Below are 23,174 nucleotides of genomic sequence, written 5' to 3'. Positions count from 1 at the left end.
GAGCCGCCACATGCCACAAACATCGATTCGGTTGACTAGCGAATAGTCATTTTGTAGCGGCAGTCTAGTCTAGTTTACGGTCTACTTCAGCAAAGAATGGGAGTCTTGAGTCATTCGGGCACAAGAACTGTCAAGTCGCACAGCCAAGCCGCTTCGGAGACTGTGAAAGCAGCATTTCAATAAAAAAGCATGTGAAGTTTTTGGAAGCGATTACACTAAGTAAAATACTTTTTACGGATACGCTCATATCTCCGAAACTATTTGTCGAATTAACTTAAAATTTGCGTAGATTATTCTCAAATATAAGTTCTGGCGAGTAACACACGTAATGATTTGTTCTTGAATCGCAGCGGGGTTGCCTTTGCATAGACTTTAGAATTTATATATTCTCACATGAAAAAGTTTATATTGATGACCAGTCGACCGGTCCAAAACGTGAAACTATATGCTCACTGAATCGTTCTTTCAATAAATCCATTGATTGATGGGATGTTAGGGATGTGGCCGTCTTGTTTCAACCAAATGTCGTCCAGATCACTAGCTTCCATTATAGGTATCAAGTAGTCGGTTATAATGGCGAAGTAACTGTCGCTATTAACGGTTGCGTTCTCATCGGCATCATTTTTGAAGAAATATGTACCGATGAATCCGCCGGCCCACAAACCATACCAAACCGTGGTGAAATGGCAGCTCTTGAATCTTTTCAGGTTGCAATTCGTCCCATATGTGGACATTTTGCTTTTTTACATACCCACTGAACAAAATTTAGCTCAGAAACGTCGTATCTTCTTGGAACTTTTTTAAGAATCAATAGAGCGAAGTGATGTCGTTTGGAAAGATCGAGCGGCCTCAGTTCTTGCACAACCTGATTTTGTACGCTTTCCATTTAAGATCTCGATGTTGAAGGCGCCAAGTCGTTCCGTCCGCCAGTCGTAGCTGCTGGGAAGGACGTCGAGTCAACTCTCGCTGGCTCTTAAGATGGTGATAGTGTTGCAAATAGTACGCTGAGCGGGCGCGAAGCACATTCTTTACAGACCGTGTATTTTTGTTAAAAAGTTGAACGATTTGTAAACGTTGTTCAGGCGTTATTATTTCCAAGATGAAATGAATAAAAATAACACGACTAACGAGTGATCTGTAAAAACAGGCTATTGAAAAAATTACATTTACTTGGATCAGATGTTAATACTTTAATGTTTGCGTAGTTTAAAGTACTCAATTATCGTGTAAAGTTTGCTCTTTTGCGCATATGTTATTCATCTTCAGTGTAAGTGAATATATGACATAATGAATATGTACAAAAAGTCATTTATACTGACTTTTATGTGCTACAATTGCGGAAGTAAGCGGATTACCATATTGCCTACAGGAAAAATCTCAACAAAAGAGTATGCGGAAATATTAAGAGATGCATAAAACGGCATAAAGTACGCAAATATGAACGCACACGTGTACGCAAATATGAAACGCACTTCATATTTTTTGTTGCATATATACCGACATACACCGACATATAGGTAGAAACCGGATTTCCTCCTGCTATCGCTTAGTCAATGCGCTATGATTACACAAGACAGCTTGACGGCACACACTCGTACTCAAATGGCCCAGACAGAGATAAACCGGAAGAAAAACTCGACAGACTAATACATACATACACATCTAGTATATAATCCTGACAAGAGATCTCATGTTGCTATCATATTTCTTTGTTTGCTTTTGCCAATGCATGGCTTTCGTGCTCATGCCGTTTCATGTCGAGCGTTCCAGTTAAGGTGCCTTTTTTCGACCTGCCAACAGGTCAAACGGCAACAATGGCTCATCATACATGGAAAAAAGAATGAACAAATGCCGACAGAATAAAGTTTATCGAGCACTTCAAATTTTAATAGGCCAACATAGTTACACAATGTTTGATTTGCTAATTTTTTCAGTCTTTTTTTTAAGTTCACTGAGCGTTGTGAGTTTTTGTGTCGATTATTTCAACTCACTCGTCATTTGTAGGCTGTCCTTTAAATTCCTTAAAAGTCTGCCTTTTTTGCTGCCTTTACATGGCATTTAGTTGTTGAATAAAACATTAACCGTTATTTGTTATATATGAGTATGTCGCTTTCGGCTTTCGTTCACATAAATTAAAGTGCCCGAACCTTTTTCGCCATCACTCCAAGCAAAGGCCTCGTCATTTATATTACATAAAATGTTGTAATTTGTATTTTGTTTACTAAGCGCCGAAATGGAAAAGGTCCGACTAATCATATACTCTCTTTGAAGTTGGCTTAGACAGCGCTCTTAAAAAGTGATAAAGTTATAACTTATTAAGACTTAATTTATAGCGGGAAAACTGTGTTGGATTGGCGGTGTGGGTAAAATTTTAAAAACTTGAAATTTAATTTGCAGAATATTTCTCAATTTTAATCTACGTGATTAATCGAATTTATGCTCGCCTATTAACATGTTTGTATAATTTGTATGCGCATTTTGAAGATGATTAAATTTATGCGAAAAACAAAGTTGTTTAAATGAAGTCCTTTACATTTTCATTAAATACTGCATCTACTATCAAACTGACTTCCAGCATCTTAGATATATTACTAGTAAGAGCCAAGTAGAGGCATAAATAGAATGTTTCTTAATAAATTCACACCAGTGCCATATAGCGTTTTTAAAATTCACGAAAAGACCAGTCGTCCATACCTATATCAGTAGACAGATGTGAACGTCTGTTCTTTGTGACGCCAAAACACAATTTTTTCAAGATTTTATCTTTCAAATATTGGCCGCGGCTACGTCTCAGATGGTCCATTCGTTGAGTCGAATTTTCGAAGATTGGTTCGAGCATTTCGACTGTTAACTGGCGAAAGTATTGTTTCAAGGCCTGAATTGAAGCGGGATTTGTACGCATAGACTTTAAACTTTATATATCCCCACCGGAAAAGTCTAACGGTGTGATATCACATGATCTTGGTGGCCAGTCGGTTCGAAAACTTTGGATCTTCTTGGAACTTTTCAAGAGCCCGTAGAGGGAAGCGATGTTCCTGCCCTTCCCAAGCTTCAGTCGTTCCATATGTCAGTCCTGCATACGGCGCCGAATCGCCTTCGTGTACACTTTCAGCTACAACAGCTATATTTTTTTTTTGCCGCTGGTTAAAAGTCGTTTGTTCGGTAGAATATTGTCCAAAAAGGAATGCTATTTTTCAAGATGGGTGATGGTTATGTGAATAATAGACGCAGTATGCCGATTATGTTGGTCATGAATTGAGCGAAGCGCGCGAAACATATTATTTATATATATATATTTTCCCGTAGTTCCTAGGTGGAACATAGGGCCTCAATAAACAAATTATAATTCATTTTATTTACAGCTATAAATTTAATTTCTCTTCAAGAATAACCACTTCTCCGTGCTTCTGCTTCGACTTCCCGTCTCCAGGTGTTGGCTGGTCTCCCGCGCCTTCGGCTTCCTTGCGGGTTCCAATCTAGCGCTGTTCTGTCAATGTCGTCGTGAGGTTTACGCAGAGTGTGGCCGATCCATTTCCATTTACGACGTCGAATTTCGATGTGGACCGGTAGCTGTTTGGTTACGGTCCAGAGGTTAGCATTGCTAATAACGTTAGGCCAGAATATCCGCAAAATTTTTCGAAGACATCGATTAAAAAAGGATTGCAGCAGTTGTAAACCATTCGCTGCAATATTCCACGTCTCGCAGCCATATAATGTAACGGATTTCACGCTTGAGTCGAATATTTTTAGCTTCGTACGTATGGATATATGTGTGGATCTCCAGACTTTATCCAACATTCCGAAAGCAGCGCGACCTTTGGATATACGGTTTCGTATATCGACTGCTGATCCTCCGTTTTTAGATATGATACTACCTAAATAGCAAAACTCGTCGACTTCTTCGAGGCATGTTCCAGCGATCTGTAGGTTTGGCGTTTCGGTTGTATTGATGCGCATGAATTTTGTCTTCGCTATATCAACTTTAAGTCCAGTTTGTGCGGCGAGATCACTAACAGCTTGAAGTTTCACAGAAATGTGCGAATATTTATGGGACAACAGACAGATATCATCCGCATAGTCAAAATCTTCAAGGCTGCCGCTTAAATCCCAAGATATTCCTCTATTAGTCGCACACGCTTGTCGCATCACCAAATCCAATACCAAATTGAATAAAAGGGGTGATAGCACGCACTCCTGCCTGACACCAGTCCTAACTTAGATGCCGCTACTTAAAATATGTCCATACCTTACTCGACAACTAGCTCCTAAGTACAGCTGTTTTATTAGGTTAATTAATTTTTCCGGAACTCTTTTGCATACTAGGGCTCTCCAAATCGTATCATGTCTGAGAGTGTCGAACGCTTTCTCAAAATCGATAAAGCAAAGGTAGAGAGGAGTTCGCCACTATACCGACTGCTCTACAATCACTCGTAAGGTGTTGATGTGATCGACACATGAGCGATGGGGTCTGAAACCAGCCTGCTCCTTACGCACAGTGAGACAACGCCGGCATTAAATAGAAGGAGTCATTGTAGAGCTCTGAAATTTTGCACAGGTTATTTTTGAGACAATTCCAGTTTAAAAAAAAAAAAACCTTCAAATTCTATATTACTGTAATTTATATCATTTAAAATGTTTCATGCAAAAATTACAATAACACGCCCACTAATACGCCCACTTCTCATTGAAATGCAATAAAAAAAAACAATATTTTTTTTCATTCAATCAATAATTTTTTAACATCATCATGGTATTCTAATTTTTTCAATTTGTTTCTCATTCTAAATGAGTTTTTCTTTTAGCGCATTTTTGGTGCTGCTGGACGTATGTAACCACTTAATAAGTAAGTGCTATAATATGGCTTGCTGAGATTAACAGCTAAAAGTTATTATTAATACAAAGAGAATATTCTTATTTACGTGAGCTTCTTTTTTTTCTCTAAATTTTTTTACTTCACTAAAATTGATAAGAACACGATCATTTATGTGTGTACAGATATACATATGTTTGAGCAAAAAAAAACTGGTTTGGCTCAGCGGATGTAAAAAATGCCCAAAAACCAACAACAACCAAAACCAAAATTATGCTCACTATATTAGACTGCTTATGAGCTTTGGACAACAAAAATAATTATAATGCAAGAGACTATTTTCTATTTTCCTGCCAGGCGACAAGCGGCACGACAATACATATAACAATTAAACTAACCACATTAGAAAGTGATCATAACACAACTTAGATAGGAACAATATCTTGCACTATCAATTTAAATTAAAAATTATGCAACTATCTAACCCAAAGTCAATGACCTTCAACAAAATTATCTATCAAATTAATAACGTAAATAAAATTTAAGTAAACAAGAATATTTTTATTAAAACATAAATGATCTTTAAAGCATAATTCTGAATAACTAACAAAAAACAAATGAAATTTATTACTATTCTCTTGCACAATAAGTGAATAGTAAACAATTAAAAAAAATAAAAGTAAAAAGTTATTGCATGCTAACATACGTATAGCGACAGAATGTGCGCGTTACGTACTTTTTGTAGTTTTTTGTATGTTTAATGTGCTTTTGCAAACTTTTGCTATATGTCCTCTACTTTAAATTAAAGCTGAGATTTCAAACTTTTATTTGGTATAAGTCTGCACCTAGGGCGAGGGGCTGCTCTATATTTCCTAGGCCATTGAAAATGCAAAATGTTCAATTTTTGCACCACAATTCTGTTGTTAAGAAAAAAAAATTTTTTTTTAAATTTATTTTTTCATTTACTCATTTTACAATAACTAAATTAATTAAAAAAATACTTTAAAGTTACATTTATTATGTATTTTTATTTTAATAAGCTTTTGATTATTACATATTGAACTAACATATTTCAAGCGCGTTGGCATACCTCAACTTTGACTTGCTCTAGACCAAAAAGTAATGAAGTTATGAGGCTGAAATTTCAGGGAATTGTTACTCATATATCTGTTAATATACTGTGAAAATTTCATCCAAATTGGACGACACGTCAAAAACCATTTTTTGCCGCGGTTACTATTGGGCTGTCTCACTGTGTTACGCAGTCCATGCATCAGCGAATCAGATAACCTTTTGTGAATTATGTGCGTTATTATTTTATTCACCATACTTAATAGTGTTATTCCTCTCCAATTCTTACATTCCGATAAATTTCCCTTCTTCGGAAGAAGAGTAATAACACCTTCTTTCAACTCGTCTGGTATCTTTTCTGAGGCCCAAATATCTTTAAGTAAAGGAAACAGTATCCGCGCAGTCGTCTGAGGATCAGCTTTTAGGAGTTCTGGGTTAATGTTATCCGGCCCAGGAATTTTGTTGTTCTTTAATGCTCTGATAGCAGTCATTATCTCCCTCTCATTCGGGTATGAGGTGTGAATGTCACGTCTTGGTATGTGGCGTTGGCAACCGCATGGCTGAACAGCCTCCGACGAAGTTGGTGAGAGCAATTTTTCATAAAACGCTCCCAGATGGTAGTCTGCTTATCTTTGGCCGATGTCAATTTACCATTTTCATCTTTTAGCGGTTTGGTGGTTTTGAGTGTTGCGTTGGTCAGTTGCCGTATCGTTTGATACAGGTCACGAGTGCGGTACGTTTCCGCGGCCTCCTGTGCTTTTCTAGCTAAGTTGTCACACCAGATTCGTTTATCCGTTCTAGCGCTTTTCTTTATCAGCTTGTCGGTTTCGCTGTAAGCGTGCTGTAGTGCCGCCTTGGCGGATCTCGTCTTAGCGGAATTTAACTGATTTTTTATATCTCTACGTTCGTTTATTAACCCCCATGTGGAGTCTGAGATCCAGGATTTTCGTTTATATTCTTTGAATCCAATACATTATTCCGCTGCTTTTAGGAAAGTTTGTTTTATACTTTTCCAGTCGTTAGTTGGAGTGTATTCTGTTTCATTTAGCGATTCGATAAACCTTGCGCGGGTAGATTCATCTTTCAGTTTCTCTACGTCGAATTTTTTCTGTGTCTTCTTTTTCGAGTTGCTAATTGCCGCAACTTTGAGTCTGACTGACGCAATTAGGAGATGATGGTCACTGGCAATATCAGCTCCACGTTTATTCCGCGTATCCATCAGGGAACCACGCCATTTACGACTGATTGCTATGTGATCAATCTGATTTTCAGTCATTCGATCTGGAGATGTCCAAGTTATTTTGTGGACGCGTTTATGATAGACGCTAAGTAGGCCGATTATGTTGGTCATGAGTTGAGCGAAGTGCGCGAAACACATTCTTTACATAACGTGAATTTTCGTAACAAAGTTGAACGTTTTGTAAACGTGTTTCAAGCTTAAGTGTTTCCACAATGATATACCAAAAACTACTGACCAAAAATAACATAACACCTTGACACGACTCTGGCGTGATTTGTCAAAAAAGGCTCTTGAAAAAGTCGCTACTTGGATTAACCGTTATACATTTAGCCGACCTCTTGCGGTACACTCGAGTCAGAAGGATCCCGCAGCCGCAAGAGAAGCTTGGCCAAACATGAGATGTAAACTTCAATTAAAACTTCTTTATTAGAAATACATCATCCTGCTTCGGTTGCACCTACTTCTAAAGCTTCTGCTGTACCGATTTTTGAGTGAACAAACTGCTCAGTCCATAGTCTCGTAGCACCCATAGCTTAATCTAGTCCTAACATATATATACTGAAGATGAGATACTAATTTTAACTGGAGATAGAATGTTTTCGTTGCGTCATATCTTCTACGAGATAGTCTAAGTCATGCAGAAAATAAATTCTAGAAGTAGAAGTTTCACTTGCTATAGAACAAAGTTGCCTAAAAGTTACTCTTAATTCGCTTAAGGAACTCGAGCTCTTCTTTTACTGTCGCTTCATGGACGGCATTCACTTGGAGGGAGTCAATCGTCTGATCGGTAAGTTTTGCAATATTGTCAACGCAATTAAGGAGTGTTTTCTTGATTTTCCTAGAATCTGGAGTCGCTCCATACAGATGTTTACAAGGACGGTTTTTGTGAAAGCGGTCCAGTAGAAATTGCCTGGAGAGGAGTTCATTGTATTCCTTAACTAGAAGCATACGGGCCTTGCGTATATATGTTCAATGGGAGATATTTAGAGGCATCCTGTTGTTGTACGGTACCCAGTCTTCTGACATCTCTAAAGCTTCTTCGTCTACGTCTCCGTACGCACCAGAGGCCTGCACGATTAAGGTAGGCATCGTACGATTACGTTACTAAGTAACACTTCTGACGATTACCACGATGCGAAGGTAACATTGCGCATCGGCATCGCGGCATCGTGGCATCGTACGATTACTATCTGGTATCGTCAATGGCAAATGAAACGCTATAGTCTTACATGATGTTAATTCGTTGCTGGCTCGACAACGACTGAACGATAGAGCAGAGCCGCTCAAAATAATGCGCAATTTATTTACCAACGCATACAATCACACATTTGATATCTGCCAGCGTATGATTGTGTGCGCGCGCTTGCTTAGTACACTGAGTGAAATCGTGCTATTTGGTTATTTTGTTATTAAAAATTTAGAAAAAAATAAAAAATTATGGTTTTTGATTAAAAAAGCAATTAAGAACAACAATAATTTTAAGTTAATTTTTTTAACTTTCCATGATTTTTTCCATATCGACTTCAAGATCGTAAGTTTTGATTCTCATTAAGTCCTCTATATGCTTATTCGAAACTGAATTCCTGTATTTCGAGTGTATTTTTGACGCTGGCAGAATTAGCGTCATAGCGTACATGCTTCGACTGCATTTGCTTGCCTATACTCCGAGTATAGGCATGAAAAATTTTGAGCGGCTCTGCGATAGAGCGTAAGCGTACGTGTGAAGTTAGTTTCCACAATTGTTCTAAGAAATGCCGACCACTGGTAACATGTTAGTAATCGGCGATGCCCGCGATGCCGATGCCCACGATGCCAAAGTACCGTTACGTAGCGTGTACTCGCCGCATCGGCATCGCCGCTTGCTAACATGTTACTTTTTTAATTACTCGTGCAGGACTCTGGTAGGTACATACGTTGCTTCGTAGTTTATGTCGGGAATTTATGTAGTTCCATTATTCTGCAATATTAGGATTCAGACTGTACCCCTTCCTTCAGCTCTTGAATATGGTCGCTGTGGATTTACTAGAGAACAGACAGAGAAGATAGTCCTTTACTTTAAAAATATGCTAACAGTTCCAACCAAGCTTCTGCTTCAACGGTGCGTATTTGATTCATCGAATGCTTATCGAGAGTTCAGGAGATTGTTTATAAATGGTACAAATTTAGTGATTTGACTAATGGTTCTTTTGAAAAACCTCGGCTTGCAATAACTCTGAGTGCTTCGTTGTAGTCAACTACTGGTCAGTTCATGAACCAAAACTTCTTTTCAAAACGGTATTCTTAACGAAGGACCTTTTATTGTACGTAAATAACCATTCTTATAAGGACAACTTAAATTTCTTGAAACTGTTTGAGCACTTAGTGGATGCTCTCACGCCTTACTCTCTCACACTTTGCCTCAAGCACTTAAAAGGCCATAGTAGGTTTATGGCCGTTACGCACTTCAAGCGGCGAATATTCATAGCCACCAAAGTCTCACAATTCACGGTAGTGTGAACACAGCTTGGCATTACAAGACTACAATAACAACGAATATAGCCAGAAAACTTGCCTGAAAATATTATTCTTTCATGGCTTCCACTTACAGTTTCTCAGCGCCATTTGTGGTAAAATAAATGGACACATTAAGTGCAACCGAAAACGGCATAAACTACAAGGGAGCCGAAGGGGGGAGCGATAGAGTGTTGAAATGAAAAATATACATCGGCAAAGCAAGAAAAAGTGACAAAGAAGCGCTGAAAAGTGCCGTGGCGGAATTAAAGTGCAGTGCGGAACGCTGAAAAGTGGTCCAAAAACACGAGAAAATCGCCGATTGAAAACCGAAAAATGGCCAGGAAACTGTGCTACATATAAATCTGGGTCAAGTTTGTTGAGTGTGCTGAGCGCACTGAATGCAGCTTCCTAACTGTTACACAGCGATAGTGGCTTAACGTCAACCATTGTTAAGTGCCGAGCAAGAATGAAGACGAGAGTGATAGCAAAGCGGCGCCTACGAGTGCCCGGCAAAAGCGGCAAGGACATGGCGCACACAATGCTGCGGGCGCATAACTTTGTGTAAATACCGTTTACTTTATCACTTGGTGGGTCATGCGTGTATTATGGTCATGCAAATGCGGTCGCCGCACACACATACACACTTACTTATGTGTATAGATATAAAAACTAAACACATTCTCCACTGATTACCCTTATAAAATTGCGTCTATATATTTCTCTGCGCTTACTTGGCATAACAAAAGGTTTCGTCTTCAGATTGCTGGCATAACAGTTAATGCTGCGATAAGCGTAAGGACATTGATCCTTTTCACACAAATGTTGCTAATGCATTTTGCTTGCTTCACCAAATGCCAGCATATATTTGCTGTTTTTGCTGGTATCAATGTTAGTATTTCTGTGTTTCACACAATTTAACTAAATTAGGGTGTTCCTTAAATATAGCTGTGAATTTGAAGCCATTTTGGACCCATTTTCGCAGCAGTCAATACTATTTACTGGAAATTATTTTTTATTCATATACATTTATTCATATACATTATATTAAAAATACTTATTATTTTGTTGGCAGTGCCTTTAAATTTTGCCATCTCAAGTCTAAAAACAAAATGGCAAAATCAGATTACAACTTGCCAAGCCTCCATAATACTATGAACGAAAAATAGTCAGGCTGTGTTCATAATTTTAAAATTCTTAATTTATTATTAAAAATCTATATCGTCCCTCTCAAAATAATCCTTGTAGATCCAAATACACTTGTGTCAATCCTCAAAACAGTTCTTAAAGTCAGTTTCCAGAATAGCCTTCAATGCTCGTAGTGATTCGCGTTTAATCTCTCAATTGACTCAAAACGGTCTCCGTCAGGCGAATATTGGGTTGCGAAACGACCAAAGCACAACAGCTTCGCGAAAATGACGCATAATACTCAAATAGTATTCCCTGTTTAGAGTTTGGCCTGTCGGAATGAAAACTCTCTGCATAACCTGGATTTTTGAACTGCTTTGGCGTGGTATTTTCGGTTTCGGCTCTCCTTTGCCACGATATTCGATCGATTGATCCGGGTCGTAAGCATAGATCCAAGACATCGCTAATAATAATACGTTTAATAACATTCTGATATTTGGAAAGCATTATTTCCAGGACGTTAACGCGACGCTGTTTTTCACAAAAAATGAGTGATTTTGGAAACAATTTTGTTAGGCCCAAATGACTTTTACTGATTCGATATTCCAACGATTGCAGTAAGATCTCTGACTGTTAATCGTCGATTCACAAGCACCAATTCCTTTATTTAATTGACATGTTGACCATCAGTTGATAGCCGCCCTTGACGAAGTTCATCGTCAACACTTTCTCGTTCACCTTTGAACAATTTGCGGCAATCAGAAACACTTTTTCGCGACAAACAATTATCACGGAAGGCTCTATCTTCAGAAAGACTAGCGTATAATTAATACTAATAATTATTTTGAAGTGAAATTTGGTGCAGATGTCATTGAAAGGCATACTAACCTAGAAAAAAATTCGACGAATGGGTTTTTCGCGCTAAATTTAACATAAAATGTTATAGTAGTACTTTGTGCCGAATACGTGGATCCCACCGCCTATGACTAGCTTTTTACCGCACATATCGTTCAATCTGCGAGATATATAATTGAAATTCAGAGAGAACTCTTTCTTGATAGTAGTGTGTCTATATTTCGAAAATGGGTACAATGGGGTTAATACTTCCTATAGCCGCTATACTTATTTTTTAACTTTTTCCAGTTTTTTAAATTGACTTTGAAAATAATTCTAATGTTGAAAAATTCTTTGGATTTTTTAAATTTTTGGGTATATCACTTAACTCTCTCAAAAAGCTGCACGAACATATAAATTATGTATTTTTCTATGCAATTCGTTATTGAGATAAGTGAGAGAGCACTTTTTTTCTTTTTACGTACCACCCTCATGTAGATAAGCAACCGTGCAATTCTAACCACATACTCTTACACTTATTCATTTATGCGCGGGCTCTTTTGCTTATCCAAGAAAAATGTTTAAGCTTATCTAGCTTCTAAAGATACCCTTGTCCGTTGTCAAATTTGGCTAAAAATAATGTAGAAATTTTTTTTTGCGTTTAAATGCGCAGATGTGAATAAATTTATATGGCATATTTTATTCCAACAAACTATTAAATTTAAACGCCATTTACTATATACCACAAACAAACTGATATGAACTCTCGTTTTTCAAAAATGTGTAAAAATCTCTTTACTTATTTTTCTCTTCATCATGTCACTTTTCTCTAACTTTAAATAATTGTATTTTTAAAATCTTTTCCGTTAACTGATATGGTATATTTGCTATGCTGGATCAAATACAAGGATAATAAAATGAATAGCTGTATTGGTTCTTGGCGAGTGGAACACTTACATGTTGTTGCCGCCATTATTTAAAGATACACCTTAGAAAGGAGCTATTTCGATGTGATTCGTTTGTAGATATAATTTTATTAGGAAGTCTTCAGACATCTATTTTTATGTTACCGCAATTTAATCTAATTTTATCCTACCAATCACTGTCGTTTAGGCAATACAACCCACTTTATTACGACGTGGGTACTAGAAACTAGGGTATCAAGCAGTTTAATGGGTATGTATGTAAAATGATGGTTAGATTTATACAGCACTTATATGCTTCATGTAAAACGCATCTTATATATGACGACAAAGAATAAAAGTGCATGCCACCAATCCACAAGACCTGCTTTAGAATACATCATGATTTAACACCATCGCACACAGTGTCTCTCGCGGCACATAACTAAATGTTGGAGAACACCCTTGACAAAGAGATCGATACCCATCATTTTTTTACGATTTTAAAGCCGCAGTCGACAGCACTGATAGGTACTGTCTATGCGACGCCAAAAAAAAATAAATTTGGTATCCCTGCTAAACTCATACGGCAAGACAAAATACCAGGAGGCCACAAAAAACATATCTTTCGTCTTGGTAACTACGTCGCTGTTGGCTAATATGTATAAATTTGAAAAAGTTAAAGATTTTGTATATCTGGAACATAAATTCCACTAATAAGCTAAGCGTGGAAATCAAGCCCAGAATTACTCTGACGAATAGTTGCTACTTGAAGATCGGTAGGCAATTTAAAAGCAGATCCCTCTCTCGACGAACAAAAATTTCACTCTACGACCCGCGATGAGAAAGAACTTGGAGCATTCTACGCTGCGAAAAGTCATTAGTGGAAAACGGAAGCAAGGCAGCTCTAAATCCATTGAAGGGACTAAGTACTTAGCGACCTGTCTACACTTGGAATGTACATTTGGCGTAAACTCGCAAAGGGTAGAGGCAACCGGCGAATTTTCCTGTTCTCGGCATAAATCGACCCACGTTTGTAGTGCCAAAGAAGAAGAAGATGAAATGTTGGTGTAGATTTCTGCTGTTCGAAGTTGGCACAAAAGAGAGTTTTACTCAAAACTAGTGTCTACAGACACTATTTATTCAAAATCATTCCAGTGGATATTGCATCCTCAGCAAATTGTTACGGTATTTACAACGGAGCATTTTGACTTATGAACACTTTCCCGATAATATGTCGCCAGGCTCGATGAAAACTATTGGAGAGCGCACATTTGCGGTGATAGCGGCCCAAACCACTATTTGTGTCGGGTGCTGTCTTCCTGGTGGCCAACCGATGACTTAGATTCTCGTATGAATGGTCGGTCAAGTAAACCTTATCGTTTTGAGAGTTTACGAATTGCTCAATTCGAAAAATTTTTTCGTCAGAAAACACAATGTTCGGAATTTCACCGCTTCCGGCCAAGCGAAGTAACTGCTTCGCTCTATCAAGTCTTACTTGTTGCTGCTTCGGTGAGAGATCATGGGCCTTTTGGAAGTTGTAAGGTTTGACCTTGAGCTAATTTTTCAATATGCGTCGGATGCTGCAGTCGGATATTTTCAGTTCTTTAGCCATTTGATTGGCACTTCGTCGTGGATTTCAGTCAAGTCGCTTCTTCACTTTCCAAACCATCTCACGTGATGTTCGCTGATCACTTTTTTTGCGTTGACTTTTGGCAAAACGCTTTTGTACTCTTGTGAACAATGCTCCAAACTGTCATTCAGCAAATTTATAAACAGCTGATTCCAGTGCGACAGCTGCGCGAACGGTCTGAAGTTGGTACACTTCGAGTGCCGGACCCAGTATTTTGGGTTGAATGGAAAAAAGAAAATCTCATAAATATTGCAAGGGGAATTTCATATATTACATTGCTCAGAGATGTATAATGGTAATTACAAGTTTCTTGGCCAAATCTTCATCAGTTAGTTAGTTAGTTTTTAACTTTTAGGATGACGATGAGTGCCATTGTAATTAGATGGTCTACTTTAAATAAATAATTAGTGTTCAGACATTAGCGGTGTGAATATGCTACCGTTATTGTCCAGTATATAAACGAAAGCAGAATAGAAATGGCAATCGCCAACCTAACCACACAAAAGCCCTACGGTCAAGCACCTTTAAACTCGTGTGATCAGGAAATGTATTATTTTGTTATTATTAGCCACACGTATTTGCGTACACTTGTGAGCATTCATTTAGCATAATGACTCCACTATAAAGCAGCTTATGGCCATTAGAGTGCTGCAATGCCAGCAAACAGAAACGAAAAGGCTATAAATTGATGCAACAACATCTGTCAGCAGCTTTTATTCCAGCTTCGCTTACGTGCTTATGACTTTATTTTGTATAAACAACATAGTGTATATACATACATACATGCACACACAAACACATGCATATGAATATTGGTTTCCATATAATTGCATAATTAGCTACATTGTTTTTGTTTGTGGGGCAACCAGCACAAGCAAGCATTATCTGGCAGTTAATCGGATTAATTAAAGCTCACGATGAACATGTGGAAGCTGTAACCATGTGTGTATGTATATGTAGTGGTGTAATGCTGGTCAGTTTGCACGGCAGCTCTCCGTCATGATGAGCATAATGTGCGAGCACCTGCTGCTGGTGCTTTTTATTTCCACATCAATTAACCAATTAAGCGCATGTGTCGACGATGGCAGTGGAAGGAATGAGGTGTAGGGGGTGCGAGTGCGCTATGACGTAGTTGCTATGGCAATGAAAAGTTTTGTGGCAGCTTGAAAAATAAGAGTTGAATAAAAAGTTGATGCTTTCGTAGGAAGTCAACTGCAAAGAAGAGGAAAAATTGAGAAAAGTAGCATGGGAGAAGAACAATTAAGTAAATATTTCTGTTGAAGTTTTATTTTGTTGTATACGATTCAAATTATATATTGTGAAATCTAGTATATTTTATGTATATTATCTCATGCGATTTTTATATGTTTATAATTCTTGGATATTATAAAATATGTGATTTTTTTTTTTTTAATGTTGCGAATTCAAATTCAATCCAAAATTTCCCAATTTTCAAAATCTCATGACATAAAATATTAAATATTAAAATTTTGTTAAACAACATGTTTTATTGTCGATTCAAGAAAGTTTTTCATCACTTCAAAATTTGCTACAATTTCATAAAAAATTTTAAAATTTTTAAAATCTCATGATATAATAATACCCCGAATTTGGTGGTTTTAGGGCTGACAGAATACGATTTTTGGTCAGATCAAAAACCAATTCAGTCATTGTATATAGAATTATATAATATATTCATTGTCTTTAAGTAATTTGAAAAATGTTGTTTGGAGAAAACCGCGTCTAAAAATAAACTGGTGGGCCGATTTAACTGAGCGGCTACCTCTTAAGCAGAGAGCCTGGTTTAGAGGCTTCAAAAAATCGGTTTTTTGAGGATTTTTTGGGAAGGAAAGAAATAATTGATTAAAGGGAAATTTCTAGAACTTATAGTTATATATTTAAGCATCATCACAAATTTTTTGGATACGAAATCTTTGATATTCCGTCTTTGGGAAGCAATTACCCAATGCATCTCACATGTGCATTTGTCGGACGGCGGGCAGGATGCAGGTCGCAATTTCTATCGGAAATAAATAAACTCAAAGAGTTTCATATTTTTTAATAATTTATCTTCTAGTTAAACTAAAAAATTAAAAAAAAAGTGTAAAATTTTACAAATTTGTTAAAAATTGAAAAAAAGTGGTTTTTGACCAAAAAAATTTAATTTATGTTGTTTTAAAACTTGATTTTTCTTAGGTTTTTTTATTTAGCTAGAAGATAATTTAATGCCAAAGATAATAAACTTTGCACCAATTCCTCGCCAATTAAGAAAAATCGTAAAAATGAAAAACCGAGGAATCGCGCGTCAAAGTTTTCGATTTCTGCCCAATCGCTCATATATCTGCTAGACGCTCGATCACTATTTTCCTTCTGGCTTCGTAAATATTTCAAATTCTCATCTAAAATTTTGAGGACATATTCTTAGATTATTTTTAAAGACTCTTAAGCAAAACAAAAAAAAAAACACAATTTTTGGAAGCTTCTAAATCAGGCTCTCCCCTTAAATTACTCAAAACCAAAAAAAAAAACTCGAAAACTATTTGAGATACTTAAAGTTTTAGTATTTTATTTTTAAAGATATAAACTATCTAAATAAAAAAAGTTTCAAACTTCCTTCTTTCTCTTTTTCCAAAAATGTTGCGTATAAATTTTCATGTTTTTCAATTACAAAGATAAATTTACCAAAAATGCGTTTATATCATATAGCATGATGTAATAAATTGTAAATATACGCATACTTTTTGTAAAGATTTCTTTCACTCGCCAGTTTATAGCACTTTTAACCGAATCATCTACCAACTTCGTTACATTACCTTTTTGGTTCCATGCGATAAGACATTTTTCGTCATTCACGACATAATTTGACCTCTTCTCCCAAACAAAATGTGCAAAAACTTTTAATACTTCTGAAATTCCAAGCACATTCACTAACATTGTTTCAAACTCACCATCCTCTGTGAAAGTTAACCACCAAACAATTTGCCAGCAAACGATTTAATATATTTCGCGGTTTTATATAACATTTGCTCTCATTTCTGAGCTATCACCATCCGCTACTCTGTTTACATTTTATAAATTTCTGTCTCTTATCTGTCGCTTCCTCCCATCAACTATAACTGCTTGTAAGTATCAACTTAAACCCTCTACGTGCCTTTCAGCGTATCCTTTTTCGTCCTTCGAAGAAAAAATAGCAAACAAATAATTCTTTAGTACTTATTTTCCTTTATATGTGCTCTTTTCATTCTTACTACCCCACCGCTTCATTACGTTGCATATTCAAAGCAAGCTTTCATAACGGTTTTCAGCGCGCTTTTTTACATTGCATGCCTTTCTCTTACTATTAGTAATATCTCCCCCATACTTATCACTGCTTACTCTCTCATCTCATCATTTTTGTCGCTTTTCTCCTTTATGTTGATTTGGTCTCATTTTTCCCGCTAACATCTTGTTGCCACATTAAGGCACTTCAATGTCAGCTGACAAACGCCCCAAACAAGTTTTTCCTAGTGCTCTATGTAAACTTTGCAAATAGGTTTGTGTGTGCGTGAGGAAAACATGTAAGCACTAGAATATTTATTGCACTTTTCACTAGTTTGGCATACGAGGGGACAAGAAAATCAACAATGTTGGAGTAAAAGATTACAAATATATTTCGGGACTCGTCCATAATTTTCGGGATTAACACGGGATTTGTGTAAATCATGTATTGTGTATTAAATTGTTTCAATTAACTGCCAAAAGGTTTAAACAGACTTCGGGACTTTCGTAGAATATGAAATTTCGGGACTCGTTTAGAACTTTCGCGATTGGGGTAAACCAAGCTACATAAAGTTTACATCTTTGCGGTTATTTAAACTAATTCAATGCACTGCAAAAAATATGAATCACATTTCTGGACTTGCTTAGAATTTTCGGGATTAGGAACAAATAAAGTAACTTTTACATGCCATCCTTATCAGGTTGTTGGAATTATTTCAATGAACTGCAAAAAATATGAATTCGATTTCGGGATTTGCTTGGATTTTCGGGATTGGAAAAATCTAGCTACGTCAAAATAAGATCGCTCTCGGCTTATTAGAATTATTGCAATGAACTGTAAAAAAATTAATCAGATTTCGGACTTGCTTAAAATTTTCGGAATTAGGACAAATTTAGCTGCATTTAATATGAGGTCGTTCTCGGGTTGCTAGATGCTCATAAAACTTGTACTAAAACACTAATTTATTGTAATACTCTTACGCGTTTTTTTTTTTTTTTCGTTTTTAAACCGTCAACGATATCACAGAGTTTTACAAGGTGCGTTCCAAAGTAAATAGGACTTAAAAAAACAGAACAAATCGTTTTTCGGCAAAAACAATTTATTTTATTCAAAATAGTCTCCTTCTATTTCAATATAGCTTTTCTCAAGGTCCAAAAGCATGTCGAGCGAGTGTTTTAGCTCGTTGGTCGGTGTGGCCGCCAGTATGCCGGTGCAAGCCTTTTGAATGGCCTCTACGTCTGCATAACGCTTTTCTTTCATGGGCAAATGCAGTTTTCCGAAAAAGAAGAAGTCGCACGGTATCAGGTAAATACGCGGAGTGGTTAATGGTTAAAAAATGATTTTTGGTCAATTAATCGGTCACAAGCGTCGAATGTTGGGTTCTGAGCAATTTTTGGTCGTAAGTCAATTTTTGCGTAACAAACCGTCCACACACCGTACGTAACGCCAAATTTTCGTCAAAATGTGATAAATCGATATTTTGGAGATGTTAAATTCCATTTCCATTAATTTCAATGATGACTTCGGCTGATTTTTGATGAATTCACGCACAGTTTCAATGGAATTTCCGGTGATCACGGATTTTGATTGGCCCACATGTTGATCTCACGACCAGGTTGAAACCACTCATGAACTCTGCTACGGGATAGGCAATCATCGCCATAAACTTGTTTCATCAATTGAAACGTTTCGGTAAAAGTTTTACCAATTTTAAAACAAAATTTAATGTTGGCTCTTTGCTCGAAGCTCATTTTCGCACCGATAACACAAACATACTGACACTTAAAACGCAATAACTTCACTTCCAATATATGAAATGTCATGAAATTCTCACTGGACAATCGATAAAGATAGCAGATTCTAATGCACCTAAGTACATGCAGATGGCGCAACCAGGGAGCGCTAGATTCATAAAGTCCTGTTTACTTTGGAACACACCTTGTATTAAGGTGCAGTTAACTGCAAAATACTTTGATATTGGAAATAAGTTCAGGAATTTTCAACATGTTTAGCAACCTCCACTCTTTACTTATGTGTATTCGCATGATTTCTCCCATTGCCTATGCTATCATATCACACAGCAAATTACAAACCCTTTTCCATTTTCCAAGCTGACCAGTTTCTCTGCTCCTCAGCTTTTATTCTTCTCAAAACATACTTTTTGAATATATGTATAGCTATTAAGCCAGCCTTCTTTGCTGACTATTACAATATTTTATCATTTTCTCACATTTTAATATTTTCCTATACTCATCCCTTTCTTTATTTTCAGCAGTCTGCATGTTTCACTCAGCGCGAACATGAGTTGAAACCCGCTAAAATGATAAATTATCAAATTCATTCAACATTTGCATGCAAAAAGATAAATATTTCGGTTTATGCTTGGCAAAAGTAGGCCTTCTTTAGCTTCTATATTTATTCACACAAAAGTAAATATAATTGAAACGGATTCTCTTGTGAGTATTTATTTGTGTACTACATATACACAAGGCTAAAAAGGGACATATTTTGAATACTTTGAGGGCTAGCGCAAACTCACAGAGGAACGAACGATTGGTTTAACCCAAATATGCCGACACATATTTTTAAGAATTGTATGAAAAGAAGCTATTTATTTATATTTTTGTGATTAAGTGGATTGTATATGATTAAGAGCCCTTTCAATTGCGTTACTAAAAAAAAATCGTATATTCTTTCTTTCTTTCTATTTCTTATATTATATGAAACTTTTCTCACTATGAATCCCTTTGATGCACTCGTTAATACTTTAAAAGAATTAATTAATTAGAGTTTGCTGCAGGCAAGCATGGTCTAGTAAAAATCTGAGTGTTAACACAGATTTTCCTACAATACATATATTATAACTGAAAGGCCAACTTATAATTAGACTAATGGAAATGACTATTGGTTTCATACTGACTTAAAAAGGCATACATTTGATGACGAATAATTTGCTGCCCATTTTCCATAGATCTTTCCTTTACTTTCGGTTATAGTCACAAAGCTTTGAGCTAGGAGAAAAGTCACTAAGCATAACACGGCATTGAATTACCATATCTAAGATGTGATACGATAGAAGTTCGTAAACTCAACTGTTGCTGTAAAATTTTGATAATCAAAAATATATATTTGAATACCAGGCAAAAAATTTTATATTTCATTCATGGACTTTTCAATCTTATTTGTGTTTTGTAGTCAAATATATAAAAAAAAGAGTTTGGGAACACAGTTATTAAATTTTTCCCACTGATATGTGCCTCGATTCAATTTAATAAAAGAAAGCTCAAAAAATTTGAAACAAAAATAATTTATGGTGCAAAAGATGAGCCTCTCTCTTCTCCTGCTGTTTTTGTGATAACGATTCAAAGTTAAAGGAGAGAAATCGAATATGTTTAAAGTCATTTTCCGTCTGCTCATTATTCTGCTTCTTCGAAATAGTTTGTTTTTTTCGATATTTTCATTTCTTTTCTATTCCAATTAGTTTCTCTCTTATTTTCCGTCTTCTCATTCATCTCCTTATACGACTAATTTTTCTCTGATTTTCGATCTTCTCATTCTTCGCTATTTCAAATTAGCATTCATTTTCGATCGAAGGCTAAGAACGCTTTGTCAAAAATTTGTTACCATGTGCGTAATTTACTGGAAACTGAAACCCCTCTCCCACACTTTCTCGAAGGAGAAAATCCCTCTAATAAAGATATAAACAGAACAAGCAACTTAAGCAACATGTTCACTTGATTAGGCACGTACAAAAGTCGACCAGAAGTTCGGCGACCAAAATTAGGCGGCCGACCATGTAAACAAAAAAAAAAAAAACATTTACACAAAATAATAATAAAAAGCGTAAAAATATGACCTTCGAGAGGCTGCCCAACACTGGATCAGCGGCTACGGCTAAACACAGTAAATTGACTTTATTGACAACTTCGAAGACGCAGTAAACTTTGGACGGCAGGCAAATTGAAAGTCAAGGCACACTAACTATACGTAGCGGCACATATTTACAGTTGTCTAAGTCAGTATGTATGAGGGGCATAAAATGCGACACGTTTTGCCGGGCAAATTGTGCACTAAGTGCAAGTAAGTCATGGCTAAGAGTAAGCGATAAGCTTGAGAAAAGGATGACAATAGCTTCTCTCTTTGTGTATGTGCTTATGTGTGCCGCTGTCTCTGCAAGGAAACCGGAAACTGTTCAACAAGTACAAATTTGTCAAATAAGCAATTTGCCCAAAGAAAGTCTCTTCGTAAATTTCTAGCACTCCATTAACCCTATGATCTTGTGTGCATAAAATACGAACTTTGCAAGACATATTTTTATGACAGTTTATTGCTTTGAGTGAGCGAAAATAAGTGCGTAAATTTACATGTAGATTCTGGAAGCCTTTTGTCGGAAAATTATGCTCACTACTGTTTTTTGTGTTTCGATGAATTTAGCTGATTTTACGTGCAGAGCGTGGTGGTTAGCGACCGGAAATATTAAGAGTCGAGTGGAGCTTAATATAAAAGCTTAATTTTACTACTTTAAACAAAGAACTCTGAGTTATAAGTTAGAGTTAATCAGGATCGGTCGGATATATCCAGCCTATGTACGTGTTAAAGTGAATTCGCCCGAAAAAATAAAATAAATGAATAAAGTTACCGAAAAGATGGCATTTGGCTGCAAGGAGATATCTTTCTCTCATATTTCTCTAGATCGCAATGTCTTTAGAGCCTACTTAGTTTTAGTGGAGTTCACGCAACGGCAATTAGCGCAGTCGATGGAACGATGAGCTGTGCGAGATATATTGACATTGACATAGTTTAGTGACTCAAGGTACAGTAGCTACGATGGCGAACCCGCTGTTGGAAGCAGAAGAAAGCTGAGGCCTCCACTCCGTTGGAGAGATTAGGCGGAGAAGAACCAAGCTGCACTTGGTATTGCGTATTTCGTCAAATAATGAAAAGAAGAATCGACTGGCGTACTGTTAGTACTCGGCTATATGTGGTGTCTACGCCTGTAAAGAAGAATGATTAACTCTTCATGCTCTAGTTAGAATTTGAGATTACTCCAATAAGAGAGTCGATGTTAATAACTTAACTTTGCTTTTATTTATTTATTTTAATCGATTTTATTTTAAAAACCTCGTGTTATTTATTGGGTGCATATATAGAATTCACAGTTTGAAATCTATGCGAATGCGAATAATATTTTATTCTTTGGCCTTATAGTCACTTTCATATAACAATCTGCATTCAAAACCATAAAGCCTACAAATAAAAACGTGTTAATTTTGGTAAGGAGTATTTACTTTTACGTGCAAATGTGTTTATACATATAACAAAATGTCTATAGATATGTATAAGGTCTCCAGTTGCCTCGTACGAAGACATGGCGGCTTTCTCACCTACCACACACAGCCACAAATCACTCATAATAAGTGTTAATTGGTTTCTTGTGACTAGCACAATACATGTACATATATGTATGCATATACACTCAACCGCTCAGGTGAGTCTCGCCGCTAACGCTCGGATGTGGGGTGTTTGTGTGGCTGATCGACACACCTTGGCGTATGAGTGACATTTATCAAGACACCATGGCAGTTAACATAACACCACACCAAAGTGGCGGTTATCAAATGACAGCAGTGGAAGTTGGCGTATGAAATACACTAATATGGAATATATATATACATATATAGGGTGTGTCGTTTTTTATCAATTGAGTTGGTTATACATATATAAATATTATGAAGAAACTTGTTAGGCTCGCTTCTGAACTACTGCACACAGGTGTGTGAAAAAGATTTGAACGGTTACAGTAGTCA

At 36.6% G+C, this 23,174-nt stretch overlaps 1 protein-coding gene across 2 annotated transcripts in view; it reads left to right on the top strand.

Moving 5' to 3' along the window:
* LOC105230674 (prolactin-releasing peptide receptor) overlaps positions 1–23,174 on the top strand; it is a 104,098-nt gene that overhangs the window by 43,322 nt on the left and 37,602 nt on the right. The window lies entirely within an intron of this gene.

This window comes from Bactrocera dorsalis, chromosome 5, assembly GCF_023373825.1.
Source record: "Bactrocera dorsalis isolate Fly_Bdor chromosome 5, ASM2337382v1, whole genome shotgun sequence".
Classification (NCBI taxonomy): domain Eukaryota; kingdom Metazoa; phylum Arthropoda; class Insecta; order Diptera; family Tephritidae; genus Bactrocera; species Bactrocera dorsalis.
This window is presented reverse-complemented; position numbering and strand designations above follow the sequence as displayed.